This window comes from Sminthopsis crassicaudata, chromosome 3 (assembly GCF_048593235.1).
Source record: "Sminthopsis crassicaudata isolate SCR6 chromosome 3, ASM4859323v1, whole genome shotgun sequence".
Taxonomy (NCBI): domain Eukaryota; kingdom Metazoa; phylum Chordata; class Mammalia; order Dasyuromorphia; family Dasyuridae; genus Sminthopsis; species Sminthopsis crassicaudata.
The window spans coordinates 242305914-242311646 of NC_133619.1; positions in this window are offsets into that span (position 1 = coordinate 242305914).

Genomic DNA, 5733 nt, shown 5'->3' on the forward strand with positions numbered 1-5733 from the left:
CAAAGCACTTTACAAACATCAGCTAATTAGTGGCCCCTCTTACACCTTGCAAGTTCATTTTTATTACTCTAATTACAAATTAGTTCGATTCAGTTTTAATAGTAAGCAACTTGTCTGAGGCCCCAGAGAAAAGTCAAAACTAAGGTGAAAATTAAACTACTGCAGGTCTTTGCTCTTGGCCCCCTACTCAAAACACTCCAGGTTCCTAGTCATTCGCCAACTATTCTTTCTCCATTAAAAAACAAACAGCATGAATGCAGCTTACTGTGCTGTAAGAAATGATGAAAAAAGTGAATATAAAGAAGCATGGAAAGATATATATGAAATGATAAAAATGAAAGTGAACCATTAAAATGATATACACAATGACCATAGCAATGTGAGTAAATAAAAAAAAAAAAACGAATGCTGCAAAATTACAAAAACAAAACAAAAAAAAATTTTTAAAAGTATGGATGAAAGAAGAGATATGAGAAGACCCTCCCATCCTTCCTCTTTAAAGAAATCAAGGTCCACAAGTGTTGTATGTTGTACATATTTTTAAAATTTTTTGATGTACTCAGCAGTTTTGCTGATTTCTCCCCCTTCTTTGTCTTTAAAATATTATGCATTATTTGAAATGGCTTTCTGGGGGCAGCTAGATGGCATAGAGCATAGAGTACTGGGATTAGAGTCAGGAAGATCTGAATTCAAATCCAGCATCAGACACTCACTATGTGACCCTAGGCAAATTACTTTTTTGCCTCGGTTTCCTCATCTGTAGAATGAACTGGAGAAAGAAATGGCAAACCACTTCAGTATTCTTTGCAAAGAAACTCTCAAATGGAACCATGAAGGATTGGACATGACTGAATAACAACAAAATTGAATACTTGGTAAATTTTCACTCCTGATAAAATGTTAGTACAATCTTTCCAGTGAGTGACATGATCTTCATTTTATTCTGTAGCTATCTTATTTGTACATAGGTGTTTGCATATTGTCTCCCCCCATTAGATTATATGCTTCTTGAGAAAAGGAGCTCTTGTCTTTATTTTTCTTATCTCCAATGCTTAGCATAGTGGCTGGAACAAAGAAGGTACCTAATAAATGCTGGAAGTAGAATCCAGACAAAGTTCAGAAAAGTCTGAATGCACTTTCTAAAGGTTTACAAGGATATTTATTCATTTGAGCAATGGAGTTTAATTACCGTAAAGTTTTTCAAAAGTACCCAATCTAGATGGGTGTAGTGTTTATTCCATTAACCATTCTCCAGTGAGGCTTGACCATCTTCATTAACCAATGAAGGAAACAGTAAAATTCAAAGAAATGTTACTTTATCCACTTGGAGGAAAAAACTCAAGGAGGGTGTACTGAAGTCTCTTTCCACCCTTAATTCCATGCTTTCCATGCCTGAAGCCAGGAAATCTAGAGCACTGAGGTTTGAGGACCTCACCAAGAATCCATGGCATAATTGGAGGAGAAACTTCATGAGGTCTCGACAGGGCAAAAACATCAAGGTTCTTAATTCTATCAAAAAAATTTTAGGGATATATAAAGAATTGACTCAAACTTATAAGAATTCAAGCCATTCTCCAACTGATAAATGGTCAAAGGATATGAACAGGCAATTTTCAGATGAAGAAATTAAAACCATTTCTAGTCATATGAAAAGATGCTCCAAGTCATTATTGATCAGAGAAATGGATTGGCTAAGATGACAAAAAAAGATAATGACAAATGTTGGAGGTGATAAGGGAAAATTGGGACACTAATACATTGTTGGTGGAGTTGTGAACTGAACCAACCATTCTGGAGAGCAATTTTGGAACTATGCTCAAAAGGTTATCAAACTGTGCATATCCTTTGATCCAGCAGTGTTTCTATAAAGAGATCTTAAAGGAGGGCAAGGGACCCATATGTGCAAAAATGTGTGTGGCAGCCCTTTTTGTAGTAACTAGAAACTGGAAACTGAGTGGATGCCCATCAGTTGGAGAATGGCCAAATAAGTTATATGAATATTATGGAATATTATTGTTGTACAAGAAACAATCAGCATGATGATTTCAGAGAGGCTGAAGAGATTTACATGAAATGATGTGAAGTGAAATAAGCAGAACCAGGAGATCATTCATTGTACACAGCAATAAAATTATATGATGATCAATTTTGATGGACATGGCTCTTTTCAACAATGAAATGATTCAGGCCAGTTCCAATGATCTTGGGATGAAGAGAGCCATCTGCACCCAGAGAAGGGACTGTGGGAACTGAGTATGGATCATAAGATAGAATTTTCATTTTTTTTTGTTATTTGCTTGCATTTCATTTTCTTTCTCATTTGTTTCCTTTTTAATTTGATTTTTCTTGTGCAGCAAGATAATTGTATAAATATTAATGCATATATTGGATTTAACATATATTTTTTATAATGTTTAACATATATTAGATTACTTGCCATCTAGGGAAGGAGTGGGGGGGGAAAGAAGGGAAAAATTGGAACACAAGGTTTTGCAGGAGTTAATGTTGAAAAATTATCCATGCATATGTTTTGAAAATAAAAAAAAACTTTAATAAAAAATTTTTTTGCGGGATGAAATCTTTCTATCTCAACAGTTTAGGTCAAGGAGAAAGCAATCACAAGCAATCAAAAAACATTAAGAATCACTTCATTTCTAAGTGTTAGCATTGTGCTTAATGCAGGTAATACAAAGAAAAACAAATGGGTTCCTGTCCTCAGAGCTTTCATACTAAGAAAGGACACATAAATAGGTAACTACAAAATGCAAACATAAATAATCTTAAGAGTATTAGTTTTAAGTGAGTAGGGAGCCTAGGAAAATCTCCTGTAGAAGGTATCATTTGAGATGAGTTTTGAAGGAAGTCAGAATGTCTAAGAGTCTGAGATAAGGGAAGGAGAATATTCCAAGAATGGCCATGGGCCTTTGTAAAGAGAAAGAGAGAAGGATATCGCATATCACATAGAGGGGAGCAAAGTATATACTGAAATGTCAAGAAGGGGACAGATTGTTAAGTCTTAAATATCAAACATCACTTTGCCATTGAAATTGGAGATAACATAAAAAAACCAAAAAACTATGCCATAAGATAAATTTGAAGTTCATGTGAATTCCTTCCTTTGTTCTTTGTATATGGAATTCATATGTTGTTTGTCAAGTTCAGAACATTGATAAAACAGTGGTTATTTTTCTGTCTTTGATTCCCTTTTTCTTAATTCTCTATCCAATCAATTACTGAGCCTTGTCAATTCCATTTTGATAACACTTCTCTGATATTCTCTTTATTCTCTCTAGAACTCTTGTAAAAAGTTCACCATTATCACTCAACTTGGACAGCTGCAATAATGGCATTCATTTATCAAAATAAATCTTCATATATAAAGATCTGGTCATGCTACTCATCTGCTCAGAAATCTTCGATACCTTCCTCCTGCCCTCCTCCCAACTCCCACCAAAATCTAAGTATTCCTCTTGCCAGGTGGTCAAAGACCTTCATAATTTGGTGCCATTCTAACTCATACCATTCTATTTCCCAGCCAGATCGTATCTGAGAGCATGTTTTGTACCTTTTCTTCAATTGATCCTTATAATACAATATATATTGAATTCTTTTTGTTTTTGTCATTTAGACTCCATGACCCCATGTGGGATTTTTTGAGACAGAGATACTAGATTGGTTTGCCATCTTTTTCAACTTATTTTACAGAGGAGAAAACTGAGGCAAATAGGGTGCTGTGACTTGCCCAAGCCACACAGCTAGTGAATCTGGATTGGAACTCAGGTGTTTCTGATTCCAGAGCTGGTGCTCTATCTACTGCACCTTCTAGTTGCCTCTCACTTCATTTTTTTGGATCCTACTTTCTACAGCTGGAAAATGAAGGGATTGAACTAGATGGCCTCTGAAGTGGCTTTCAGTTTGAGATTCTATAATTAAATTCCCCACTACTGATGGGGTACAAATGATGCCAAGAAGAGAGCTTCCTTGGCAAAGCAAATTCCTGTTTCAGACTTCTGCAAAGATCTGGGGTTCAGGGGGGCAGCTAGGTGGCGCAGTGGATAGAGTACTAGCCCTGAATTCAGGAGGACCCGAGTTCAAATCTGGTCTCAGACACTTAACACTTCCTAGCTGTGTGACCCTGGGCAAGTCACTTAACCCCAGCCTCAAAAAAAAAAAAAAAAAAAAAAAGATCTAGGGTTCAGAATTGTCTTTTATCAGCAGTCTAAGGCTTGGGCTTCCATTCAAAATTGAATGAGATTCCTTCAATATTGTCAATGCCCGGGGCTTAGATTTCCAGTTGAAAAGAGATTACTTGGACTATCAGACCAAGATCTCCAACTGAATGAGACTACACAACTTGAGAGGGGTTGTCAGGGACAGATATGCTTTTCTCAGGGGAGAGCCTGAGACCCCGAATGTCCCTTCTTTTACAGATTAAAGGGGACACAGTTTCAGGGTTCACTCCCATCACTACCACCTTCCCTGAGCCCTATCCTTTCTCACTATTGATGTGGTGCAGCCATTGTCCGTAATGATGTGAACTCTTCAGAGTCCATCCCAGTCCCATTGACAACCTTATCACACACATACAAAGGGAGACCAGATTTCTGGACTGTTATCTTGTCAGCATGACCAAGTTTCAACCCAAAGGATCCTACAGATAAGGGACCCTTCCTTCTCCTAAGCAGGCTCACTCAATATATTCTTGCCCTACCTTTAAGCCCAAAGTACCTTCATTTGTCCTATATTAGCCTATCTCATTTCCTGATGTTCTATCATGCAGTTGCTCCATAATTTACCTGCCAGTTTTTTCTCAAACTCCTTAACTCTCTAGACTCCACCCTTATTCCTCATCTCTCACCTTTAAATGGCCCTCTACTTATAACTTGATGCTTAATCATTTTGATTAGCCAGTATGCCTTTTTATGATAATGAACTTCTTATGGTTATAACACTTTTGTGAATTTTTCACATTCTGAACTGCTTTCCCAGAACCTGTTGCTTCATCAACTATCACCTGCCATCTAACTCACCATGATACTTTGGTTCATAGTTCTATAATTGCTTTTAGTATATTTTATTATGTTTTACATTTATATCACCTGTATCTCTCTTCCTCTCAGAGAGCCATTTTCATAAGGGATCTGACATATATCTGACAATGGCTAACATTTATATAGTGCCTCCTCCTCCAATATCAATCAACAATAATACAATAAGAGTAGCTACCATTTCTTATATGCCACTTAAATGCTAAGTGTTTTATAATCTCATTTGAAGGTAAGTGCTGTTATCTCCATTTTATAGATGAAGAAATCGAGTCAAAAACAGATCAAGTGACTTGCTCAGGGTTAGACAACTAGTCAGTATCTGAGACTAGATTTGAATTCACACCTTCCTGACTGTGGTGGTTTTTCTCTGTACCACTTAGCTACCGCAATGTTCCCCACCTCTGCAATGGAGTCAGGAAGGCATCTTCTCCTATCTCTTCTTCAGGGCTTCAAGCTTATTCTTTTAAAATTTGGCACCATTTATTTTAGATTGTTTTATGGTGGTGGTTGTTGTTTTCCATTTACACCTACACCCTTTGCCCCTCAATAACCTCCATAAGGGCAGGAACCAATATTATTTAAACTTCTATTACATGGCTCTGGGCATAGCAGGAACCTACATGGGTTTTGTTCTATTTTCTTTTCTTCTTTCCTTTCCTCCTTCCAATTTCCAAATCCTTTCCTT